Source organism: Corapipo altera, unplaced genomic scaffold (assembly GCF_003945725.1).
Source record: "Corapipo altera isolate COAL_440 unplaced genomic scaffold, ASM394572v1 44, whole genome shotgun sequence".
Taxonomy (NCBI): domain Eukaryota; kingdom Metazoa; phylum Chordata; class Aves; order Passeriformes; family Pipridae; genus Corapipo; species Corapipo altera.
Window position 1 is genome coordinate 953,669 of NW_020884880.1, and position 12,417 is coordinate 966,085.

General features: G+C 40.9%; 1 protein-coding gene across 1 annotated transcript in view; it reads left to right on the plus strand.

The window, feature by feature from the left end:
- Positions 1–12,279: 12,279 nt before the first annotated feature.
- STEAP1 (STEAP family member 1) overlaps positions 12,280–12,417 on the plus strand; it is a 12,173-nt gene continuing 12,035 nt past the window's right edge. The window contains exon 1 of the mRNA XM_027639415.1: positions 12,280–12,380. The gene's annotated coding sequence lies outside the window, so the exon portion shown is untranslated. The remainder of the gene's footprint in view (positions 12,381–12,417) is intronic.

A 12,417-nucleotide genomic window follows, 5' to 3' on the forward strand; every position in this document is an offset into this window, starting at 1 on the left:
ATTTAGTTGAGAAAAGGGATACTCTGAAGTAACTGGGAATAATTGTTGTTGGACTTTATACTTCTGTACATCTTGTCTAGATAAACAAAGTGAGCATCATGGAAGATAACATTCTGAAGTCTCTCTCCAGGATTAATAATCACTTTAATGCTCTGGGATTTGTCAAAAGTTTTGATGAGAAGGGTATGCTGGCTCACATGCTGGCACCTTTCTTTTCAGCACCTCATAGGTAGCTGAACTTCTGTTCATAGTGCATTTATGAAGTAAACAGCTATTATAGAAACAATCTATGAATAAAAAATAAAATTAAATAACCTCTGAAAATACTAGTTTGCTTTACTTCTTATTTTACCTTGCTGCCTCCTTCATATTAAGTTTAGATCTCCCTTATGAAGTATTAATTACAGAGATTTCATTGCTTAATTCTAAGTGTTTATTACTTCAGGAAGCCTGTATCATATCATCCTGTTAGGAAATAGATGTTTTCGCTGTGTTTTTATTCTTGTTGGACACAACTTTACCCATTTCAGTAATTAAAACAGATTTACTACTGCTATAAAAACCATAATTGATGCAACATTTTTATTTCCATTTGTTGCTGGGAGTGGTAGTTGTATTCATGCTCAGAGTTAAAGCCTTGCTTGTTACAATTTGATAGCAGTTTAAGAACATCAACTGAGTTATGGTAACTTTATATGTGCCTGTTCTTAGTGCACAGCAGATGTGAGATATTGCAGCATAACATAAACTGCAAACTACACAGGGAGACAAAAAAACCCAGCCTTATATCTCAGGTGCCTCTGTTGAGTGTCAGCAAGGTGCTGTGCACGTTTGCCAAGTGCACAGCTACTTCCTTGTCTAGTTTCAGCTTCAGAGGAAAGCAAGCATTGAGTCTGACATCAACCTTCACTTTGGAGCTTTTGGTATAAGAGCTTCTTACAAAGGACCAGATTCAAAGTTTTTTAAGTCAGTGGAAAAATATTTGCCCTTGACCACAATGATCTTTTGATCAGGCCTTGAACCCTACAAAAACTATGTGCTATATCAGTGTGAAATGGGTTGGTGAAATAGTGACACAGCCCCTTTGTTCCATCAGAAGATGTCCCTCTCCAAGCAAAGGAACGTGTTCCATTACAATCAGCCTCTGGGAAGCAAGGACTACTGACTTTTTAAACCACTTTAACTGAAAGCTTGGCTGCTGCAAACTGGAAGTTCTTAGGGCTATATTAGGGCATGTTCTGGCATTGTAGCTAATTTAGCAATAGTACTGGGGGTGCAGAAGAAAAGAACTTTTCAGAGAACCCAAACTAGATGGACCCAACACTGGGTATTTGTTCGTTTCTTCTCACCCAGAGCTTTTCTTTATCTTGTTAGAGAGAGACTTTGTGCAGGGTTTTTTTCAAAATACAGTTACCCACACCCAAGTTTCAGTTTCTCACAGATAAAACAAAACATATGAATTAGGACAATGGAAATTATTTCTTCAGTTTATTTTTAGTCTTAAACAAGAACAACAAAAACCCCACAATGACATTGAAGATTTATTCATCAGGCCACAGAAGGTGGCCAAGAATAGAAGAAGAAGAGTAAAAGCTGTTTCCCAGAAACAGAGTAATTTACAGTTTCCAAAGTATGTTCTTCTGAAGACAGAAGGTTGTCACAGGGAAACAGCTGGCCACATGTGGAAAAGCCAACAGATGGGATGAGGAGAGGAAATATACAGGAAGCAGTTGTTGTTTTTTTCCTTGAGTCAAAATATAACTTTATGTGTTTCAGACAGATAGCTAGATAGATGGCGGAGGGCATGTGTGTGGCTGCGTATGTAAATACACATTCAAACACACATACATTGGTTCAACACTGTTGTGGCACAATGGCCAGTAAAATTTTCAGGATTTGTTAATGAAAGTACAGATGGACAGCATGGCAATAAGGGGGAAAGCTATTTCATGGGACAGTTTTGTCATTTGTCCATACCATCAAACCTCTAAAGCCTTTCTAGCAGAAAACGGGCCTAGTAGCATATGAATTAAGATTCCTCCTGGGTATTACACTATAAAGTGCTGCTATTCAAGGGTAAAAGTTAAACTAAGAGTATTTTTATACAAAATTTAAAGAACCAGAGAAGCAACCTCTTTCAGTATTGAATATTCCATTACCTTACACATGAATTACATTGTCCCATAATTTACTGAAGAATTTCCATAGAGGAAAAACTATATGGCTAAGCCATGTTCTGTTATGATGCTAAATAAGGAACAATTCCAGCAACAATAACGCAACACTAGTATCAAGCACATGTGATGCTGAATCAAGTCCACAATAGTAGAATTAGGCATCACTACCAATCATTTTCAAATTACTGATTTAATTTTAAATACAAGCCAACTTCTTTCTCTGCTCCAGTGCAGACCCATTTATTCTAAACCACATGCACCACTCTATACCAAACAGCTTCAGAGTTTCATTTAATACTTCTGACTCTACAAAATAACTAAGCAGGAAGAAAGACTTACATGGGAAAAGAGTATTTTTTTCTCCTATATAATTCCTAGCCCTTAATTATAATTGTATGTATATACAGGTAGTCCTGATACAGTATTTGACTCATTTATGAAAATTCTCACAACATCTGAATGTTCTGTGTGAACTTGTATTTGAAATTAATATATTACCCAAAGAATTTATTTCATCACCATTTTACTTTGCTCTCCTGATCTGTTAAATGTGTTGCATCTCTCTTCCTTTCAAAGGCATTATGAAAAAGACTGACCTGTCATTTTTTCTAGAGTTACAAATAGCTATGTATGTTTTATACAAATTAACTATGCAAGAACATACAAAGGTAGCAAAGCAGTAATAATAGGGCAGAACTCAGTACGAATATAATCAACATTAGACAAATTTATATAATTTATAACTTTACTAGCACCTTTATTGAAATGTAATAAATCCCTTCAACTATTTTTATACCAGTGACTTTTGCATAATATGGAAACATATATATTGAGTTACTTTTAAACAAGATAGTCACGACACATAACGAAAACCAAGATTTCCAATTTCTGTCAACATAAAATAGTCCTTGTGAGTTTAAAAATTTAAGTAATACTCTAGACTATAAAACACAAATAATACTAAATTGCATCTAATTTTTCCTTCTAATTTGTGTTTTGGGATTGTGTATTAGGAGGATTTTTGTTTTGCTGAAAGCTCTAAATTTACAAGAAGTTGCAGTTGGTAGAACTGGGAACAATTTAGTCATGACTCAATCAAAAGGAGTACCTTCTTACAGACAAAGATAAAAGATTTAGAGTTTACCACACCAGTTTATGAAAGAACATTCATTAAATACTGCCGCAGAAGTCATTTAGGCAAGTTCCTCAAAGACATTAAGGTATCCTTAAGAGTACCAGCTTCCTTCGGTTTCTTAGGCAGGCAAGGCACCACAGCATCTAAAAGTCAGATAGATGCGTTGCAGAATGGAGCTCACAAAGCTCCAGACAGTAAGAAATGGTTGTAATTATAGGGGCATCTCTTAAGTGAGAGTAAAAGATGAATAACAACACTCAATCCCTTCTAGATCACCTGATAATATTCAGGAGCATAGTTCCTGTCTTTGAAGTCTCTATTTTTTTCATGAACTGTTGACTAAGGAAGTCAGGAAGATGTTATCAGCTGAAGCAGATTAGGAAGGGGGAAAAAAATCATGGTGTAGTTTATGCCAAAGCCAGGATTGTTAGAGATCCACATTGACAATCAGAGAACTATAATAATAAATCATTTTAAGAAAACCTTGTTTCCTTAGTTTTAGTGCTCTTTATGAATGCTCAGAATGAGTTTCTCAACACTGTTTCATCTTCTGATATTGTTTCTGAAAATAGATAGGAGACAAGACACATGCAATTTTTCTACTAATTAGTTTAAAGACCTTCTGGCTTGACTCTCATCTTCTTGTGAAGGTATTGCCAAGTGTTAATTTAGTAGCCTGCAATGGTTAAATCCATGTCAGTGTCTGTCTTTGCTTTCACTACACTCTCGCCTGTCTCCATTTTCATGGATAATCTCAAGTAGAATGGCAGCACCAGAATTCTCAGAGCAACATTAATGCTAAGTTACCTTAGATCAACAACTCTAGTAAAACAAGTGTGCCAAAGTGAGTAGCAAAATAGCAGAAAACCAGACTTTTACTGTAGACTTCAAGTAAGGGCAATAAAACCAAACAAAAAATAACCTGCAAGGAGATTTCTGAGTACACTTCCTCTGATGCGGAGTTAAAGTTCTCATCAACCTCTTGTGCTGTTACTCAACCTCTATATTCAAGGTAGTGCACTCTCAAGTCCAGTACCTGAAACCATCCATAGTCATTAGGGTGGGGTTTGATTTCAGGCTTTTCACAATCAATGCAGTCTCAACCATAGCCACTCAGAAATATTTTGCTTCAGTTTAAATGGAATTTCCTGTATTTCAGTTTGCGCCCATTGCCTCTTGTTCTGTCCCTGAGAAATGTCTGTCTCTTCTTTACTCCCTGGTATTTATATACATAGGTAAAATGGCCCCCTGCCCTCCCTCCTCCAAGCTAAGCAGTCTATTTTCTCCTATGTCAGATGTTCCAACCCTTTAATTGCCTTTGGCACCCCTCGCTGGACTCATTCAAGTACATCCGTGTCTCACTCGTCCTGGAGAGCCCAGAACTGTAGTCAGCACTCTAGATGTAGACTGATGAGTAGAGGAGAAGGATAACTTCTTCCCTCAACTTGCTGGCAATTCTCTGCTTGCTGCAGCCCAGGAGACTGATGGCCTTCTTTTTTCCAAGGGTGCTCATTTTCATTTGGTGTCCACCGGAACCTCCAAGGCCTTTTCTGCCAAGTTTCTTTCCAGCTGGTTGGCCACCAGCCTGTTCTGGTGCATGGGTTCATTTCATCTCAGGTGCAGAACTTAGTTGAACCTCATGTTGGCCCATTTCTCCAGCCTGCTGAAGTGACTCTGAGTAGTAGCACAACCCTCTGATACAGCCACCATTCCCCTTCAGTGTTTGCATCTTCTGCAAAGCTCATTTCTGGCAGAATGGCTCTTAGATGGAAGTTTACAGTTTTTCTCTGGAGCCTGCAGCATGCTAGAGCCTGCTGTTCTTGCTCTGCTTGAGTTCCCTGTGTCTGTTCCAGTCCTGCCTCATTTCCTGCTCCAATTATTTCTTGAGTCCCTGCTCTGCTTCTAGAGTAGACCAGTGCCCCAGGCAGCAGGATTAAGTCCAAAGAAAGATCTCATTTTAGATATAATCTCTTGGATTATTTCTGACAATTAACTTCAGCTATCCAGTGTTGTTTGTAGTCTGAAGTTAGTCACACAGAATAAGTAGCACTTCTGGATGACAGGAACATTTTCATTTTGACTATGGATAGTATTCTTGAACAGTCAGAATCTTAAACTAGAATTTCAGTATTTAGTTTTGGACAAAAGGGCTTCTCTTTTGTAAGTAAGAAAACTGTTTGGATTTTAAAATACTTTTGTTCTAAGAATTTATAATTAGTATAAAATATCAATATTAGTACTTAAATTGTGGAAAATTAATTCCAAATCTGGCAAAATATCCAACTTAAATCTAATTAGCACAATTATTTCCATATTGAAGACATATTTGTAATTGTGTTGTCAGACTTTGCATATGAGCAACGACTCCTTTAGCAGTCAACCATAACAAATGTATTAATGCAGTAGTTCCACATAAAAGGTATTTTCCCAAAATTTGGTGAGAGAAAACCTTGAAGCATATATTGCTTATTTAAATTAACTATGGTATTATTTGATTAAAGTATTTAAGCAATTTCAAATTTATTGGCAAGTTCTGTTCCACATTTGTTTAGATTGTATCAAATTTGTAATTACTGACAAACTTTGGGGTTTTTTTTAGTACTTCAGTACCCTTAACATAGCTTTTTAAGAATTTCTCTCATCTGCTCACTTCACAAAGACAACTTAGTAACCAAGAAATTACATAAATTCTGACAAAGCCAATTCCTTGCCTTCTTTCAAATCCCTCTTTAAAATTAGGAAGCTGTTGTTACTACAATGGCATCCAGCAGTTGAGACTGCTATGATCACACCGGACAGTTATCACCACAGCCTGACATCCAAACCATCACTGTCTCACTACATTCCTAAAACTGTGTTCAGCTCAGCTTCCCCCCTATGTGCTTGTATCACCTCTCTCCTACTGTTTCAAATGTGAAACCTACACTGTGGCCTGCAGTGAAGGTGTTTGTGTTTGCATCTCACCTAACACCATGGACTGTGCTTTGTAGACACTATGGTGACAGGCAAAAAAAATGCAGATTTTTGTAGCAGGTGTAGTGTCAAAAAATTCCTTACAAATTGTAAGAAGAAAGATTTTCTAAGAAACTTCTGAAGTAGAAGACCTGGGAAAGAATACAGTTGTAGGAGGGATCCTACAACATTTTGACAGTTCTGTGATCTCACCACATGCCTTCATAAGTTCCCATGGAAAATACAATTACATTAGAACACCATTCCTAAACCACTGCGGTGTTTTTGGCTGAGGTAGAGTTGATTTCCTTCACAGCGGCTGGTATGGGGCTGTGTTTTGGATTTCCACTGCAACCAGTGTTGATAATAAAGAAATGCTTTTGTTATTGCTGAGCAGTGCTTACACAGAGTCAAGGCCTTTTCTGCTCTTCACACCACCCCACCTGTGAGTGGTCAGGGGATGCACAGGAAGTTGGGAGGGGACAGAGCCAGGACAGTGACTCCAACTGACCAAAGCACTATTCCAGACCATATGGTATCATGCTCAGCATATAAAGCAGGGGGCAAAAGAAGGAAAGAGGGTTGTCTGGAGTGATGGCATTTGTCTTCCCAAGTCATTGCTACATTTGATGGAGCCCTGCTTTCCTGAAGATAGCTGAGCACCTGCCTGCCCATCAGAAGTGGTTTTGCTTTGTTGGGAGAGTACCTTTAGTTTTACCTATTAAAATAGCTTTATCTCAGCCCATGAGTTTTCTTACTTTTATTTTTCTGATTCTCTCCCCAATTCCATTGTGGGTGAGTGAGCAAGCTGCTGCCTGTAACTTGCCTGCTGGCTGGGGTTAAACCATGGCAACCACAAAATCGACCAAAGAGCCATAGAGATGAGCAATAAGCCACACCAAACATTTTTCACAAGACGTGCTCCAAAGCATCTTAATTTCAAAATACTCTTGTGGAAATATTGTAAAATATTATCTTTTTTTAACAATTAGAGGTAATGAATACTCATATACACCACAGGAGAAAATATACCACTGCTATTTGCTATTACTTAATCAGACTTTGGCAAAATGGTTTCCTGTAAAAAAACCTGCATGTCCAATATTCTGTCTTTGCTCAGTAACCCTTCCCCTGTGAGTCCATTCCTTTTCTTTTATCCTTTACATTTCGCAGCCTTCAAGTGCTGCAGGGCTATTGAGGGGTTTTTTTGATTAATCTGTATACAAATTACTGTTATTTTTATTATCAGTGGTTTCATTATTATAAGTATTTTAAGGCAGTCAGCTCTATACTCTAGTGACATGTGTGTGGTAAAAATCCTGAAATCACCAAAACACCAGAGAGAAGTACCATAGCTGCTTTAAGGGATAACAGTACAATTTTAGATATTATGTAAGCAAAAGTGACAAACACAATGGGAAGGACAAGAATTACTTTAAAAGTATGTGATTATACACAAAAATTATAAATACAAAATATAAAACAAATTCTTCTGTGTTGATTCTAAGCAACAAGATGCATTATGAGAAAGGAATACTGTGAAAGGTGTTAGTTTGACAAATTAGGAATGGAAGTGCTTTCTGCAGTTGTCTATAAATTATATACTTGAAATCCAGAATGTAATTTTTTTACAGGAAGTGAGAAAATAAAATACTGCTAGTCTCCTCTACTTGGAGTTGTTTTTCAACTCATTTAATTGAACTTTAACTGAAGCAGTCATGTGGTCTTTACTTGTACTTTCAACAATATCTAAAAGTATCACTGTTAAAAAAACTATTTGAGTGTCACGTGGCTTTATTAATTTCTTATAATTCAAGAGAAGTAGTATATAATTTTCTTTCTTACACATGTTGGACTAGAATGAATAGCCCTCTCAAACAATCTTGAGTCTCTGAGTTTTTTCACTGTGTATTTATTTTCCTCAGCTTCCCGTTACTTGGCAGCAACGATTTAAATCCTCCAGAGGAATTCAACTGTTTCAAATAGCTCGAGTGCCACTTCTTCGAATCAGAATTTGTGTGATAAATCCAGGCCAAGTAAGAAATTTGTTTGACTTTAACAATGTTACTCACTAAGAACAGCTGGTCCTTTACTTCACATTCATTCAGCAGGGAATACAGCACTTGTCTGCTTATCTGATCTCTTTCTGACATATTCCCTTGGATAAAGGAGCTTATTAAATGACAGTAAACCAAATATGTTGTCTGGTGTCCCTGTTCTCAAATAGCCTTAGTCCATGAGGGACAAGCATTGCCTGCCAGGTGCCTCTGTAACTCCCACTCACAATATGAACAGAGGGCACTTCCCACTTCCATTCCCAACTCAGCTGCATTCTATTTAGCAGTCAATACTGCAGTTCCTTACGCTGTTATTTTCAAAATCAGGTTTGAGCATTTCAAAATTAGTTTTCAAATTCTTTCATAATTTTCCAAGTTTATACATGGTTCTTTGTAGCACATACTTTTTAATATTCCTTTTCAAAGACTGTTGGGTTTTGGGATTTTGAGCAAGAGTCTTCTTGCTGTCATCTCACATATTTTCATAGACAAAAACATTAGTGCAGTTAAATTTTGTGTTCACTGTCCCACACAAAGGAAGATCCCTGCCAATACCAGAAGTTCTAAGCTGCATTAGAAAGAACATTGCTATCTGGTCAAGGCAGGTGGTCTTTCCCCTTTCCTCAGCCCCTCTGAGACCCACCTGCACTGCTGTGTTCAGTTCTGGGCTCCCCAGTACAAGCAAGACACTGATGTACTGAAATTGCTTCTGTGCAGGTCACCATGAAGATGATTAAGGGACTGAAGCACTTCTTCTACAAGGAGAGGTTGAGAGAGCTGGAACTACTTAGCCTGGAGATCATAAGGCTCATGGAAGTTCTTAACATTACGTATGATTATCTGAGGGAGGAGGAGAGTAAAGAAGATGGAGCCAGACTCTTCTCAGTGAAGTCCAAGGAAAAGACAAGAAGCAATGGACACAATGAGGATTTTCACTATCCTCTCAGTGAAGAAATTTTCCCTAATATCCAGTATGAACATCTGAACTGCAATTTGTGGTCCCTGACTGTTTTTACACTCCCTGGCACTACCAATAAGAGTTGGGCTTCCTCACCTGTGTACCTTCCCTTTAAGTGTTTGAAGGTTGATACTATGCCACCCCTTAGTCTGCTCTTTACCAGACTAAACAAGCTCAGCTCCTCCACATCTCTCCCCGGGGAACACGTGCTGTAAGCCCTTTACTACCTTGGTAACCCTCTAGTGAACCCCTTCAAGTGCCATCCTGGAAACCCTGTCACCATTTAAACATTTCAATCCAGCTGAATCAAGCCCATTTTCATTTGGTTAAATTACAGGGAATGGTTTCCACCCTTCCACACCAGTTCCCCCTATGTAGCGTCATTTCTGAGTCACTCAAGGGCATGCTAGAGTCATCTTGCTGACAGTAATAGTTACACTTAGCTTACTCAACAAGTTCTGAGCGAGACTGTTAGTATGATTATATGCAAGTCTGTGTGTTACTGGAAGACTGCACCACTTTTTCAGCCATTTGGCAAGTTGTTCTCAGAGCTCCTAGTCTAAAGAGCAGTTGCAGAAGCAGACAAATTGTCCCAACCACAGACTTCTTCCTGTAAGAACTGTGGTGAAAATGTTATCATGATTAAACCACTGTCAGGAAATCTTGTCAATTATGCAATATTTTGTTCCTCCAGAAAATGCAATCTACCATTCCCTCACGTCCTTTGTTATCAGCACTCACAAACTCTGTCCAGAATATAGAATGAATAAAATACAGATGGGCTAAGAAAGAGTCACCAGAGTATTTTTCTTCTCTGGAAAATACCACGCTTCAGCAACCTCAGAGGTTTTAATCTTTCTCCCCCAAATCCTGCAATAGTTAAGTAATACTGACACTCTTCTAAATGTCTGGAGCTAGCCAAATCTGCACAGTTTTAAATTTTTGTCAATGAGATCATCCCCATTCTGCATGTGCCAAGAGAAATTATCTCACTTTGAATCAACTCCTGATTCCTGTGGTGTTTCCTACCTTCAGTCACACTTCTTGCAAAGCACTTTGCATAAATATCAGTTCAAAGCTGTGAGCATGCAGTGGTATCATCTAGGTGTAATGATCTGCAGGACTGCCACACAGTTTGTTTTCCAGTAACCACTGTAATACAAGTGGTACTTTGAATGACCTGGAAGTCATGCCTGAGGGTAGCCATGAAAGGGAAGATTTCCCTAGCATTTGAATCTATTTCCACATTATCAGCAGCCACACAGAATGGTGCTAGGTACTGGTAGGTACTCCAGAGGTACTAGGAGCATCTATGCAGAGCACCTTACTAGGTACTTATAGCCAGGTTCACTTTGGCTGGCTTTTCATCTCATCTGAGAATGCTCGTGCAGGAGCTTAGCTCTTGTGTGTTTTATGAAAAGGCTAACGATATCTTAAGGATATTCTACCTTGAGCTATCTTGAGGTATCTTTTGGTCTATAAATCTAGTCCCCATAACACTAACTTACACCAGAACTTCTGAGGAGAGCATTACCATGGAGTTCATTAGGAACATGACAATGCTTTTAGCCCTTTGCACTACAAATTCTTCTTTAGCTGGGGTGTAGGAACGGGCTGGCACACGTCGCCGCAGTTAGCCTCCTCCCCTGCGCTCCTACCGCCAGGCGTCACCCTGATGATGCTACACTCCGGGAACTGGGAGAAATCCCAAAAGGACGGTGCAAAAACAGGAGTAGGAAAGAAAATCAAACGGCACTTTCACAAAGTGAGAGTATATACAGGTTAGCATGCCTTGCAAAAGAAAAAGTAACTAATGGAAAGCAAGTGGAAAATAGCCTTTATGAAAGACACGGGAAAATATGCTAATGAAGGCAACTAAAAAAACCCAATACACAAATTAAGGTTGTGTTTTAACACGGGAGATATAATTATTCTGTCTTCTATTTCTTCTAAGGTTATCTCCTCTTTTCTGCCAGATGTAGCATTCAGCTGGAGTCTCTGTTCGTTTAACATCTACTGAAAAGGAGACAAAAATGTATTCCCAAGATGCAAAGACACAGAACTTGGCTCATTTTTGTGAAGAAATCCTGAGGAGAACACAATGAGCTCTGCATGAAAACATCCTTAAGACAGACTGGCCATGTGTTCTGCAATGTCACTAAGCCACTAAATGTCAAAATATCCACTAAGAGATTTCACAAGATAATGATAGTTCATGCTATTGAATGACTAAACTTTCAGGAGACAGCTGCCTTTTCAGAATCGCCAGCACAGAGAAGAAAAAAAAAAAGTTAAAGATCATGGTATTTGGGGAAAAACAAATTAAACTGAGGACTGATCGCATGAGAAGGAGGAATTAATAGAGTATTTTGTCAGGCTCGGAGAGTGACACGCTTGGAAGAACCAGCAGGGAAGGGAGAACGCACTGAAGGGAGAGGTTTCCCGGGATCCGAAGGGCTGCGGGCCGCTGGCGGGACTGGCAGCCCCCGGTACCCGGCGTGCCCGGTGCACCCACGCGTGCCCTGGCAGCGACAGTAGGGCTGCCGGCAGAGGTCGGGCTGGGGGAGACGAAGGGCGCCCGCGGAGGCACTGCACCCCGGCGCGTTTTCCTCCTCCTCCTCCTCCTCCCTGCGGCGGGGCGGGGAGGGCGCAGGTGAATGCGCCCTTTGTCCGGCCCAGGGCCCAGCGGACCCACGGGCGGGCGCTCCTTGGGGTGGCCGGGGCCCGAGGGGAGACCCCGAGGCCGCACCGCTCCGCCGTCCCCCGGTGCGCAGCTCGGGACGGGGGACCGGACAGTGGCGGGACCCCGCCGGCGCGGAGGGGAGCGGGATGGGCGCGGGATGGGCGCGGAGGGCGGGGCCGAGAGGGGAGGTGGAGGCTGCGGCCGCACCCCCCCCCCCGCCGCCGCTCCCCTCCTCAGAGTGCGGCGGGCGCTCCGCTGCTGACCTGGGCTCGCCTTGCCAGCCGAGCCGCCCCGCCGCCCGCACTGCTGCCCCCGCCCCGCTGACCCGACGGACGGAGCCGAGCCGGGGCCGCCGCTGCCGCCGCCCCCACGGCGGGAGCTCCGGCGGGAAGGAGAGGCCGGGCTGCCGGGGGCCGAGGTGGGTGAGCCCGGGGCGGCGGGGAGGGGGCGGCCGT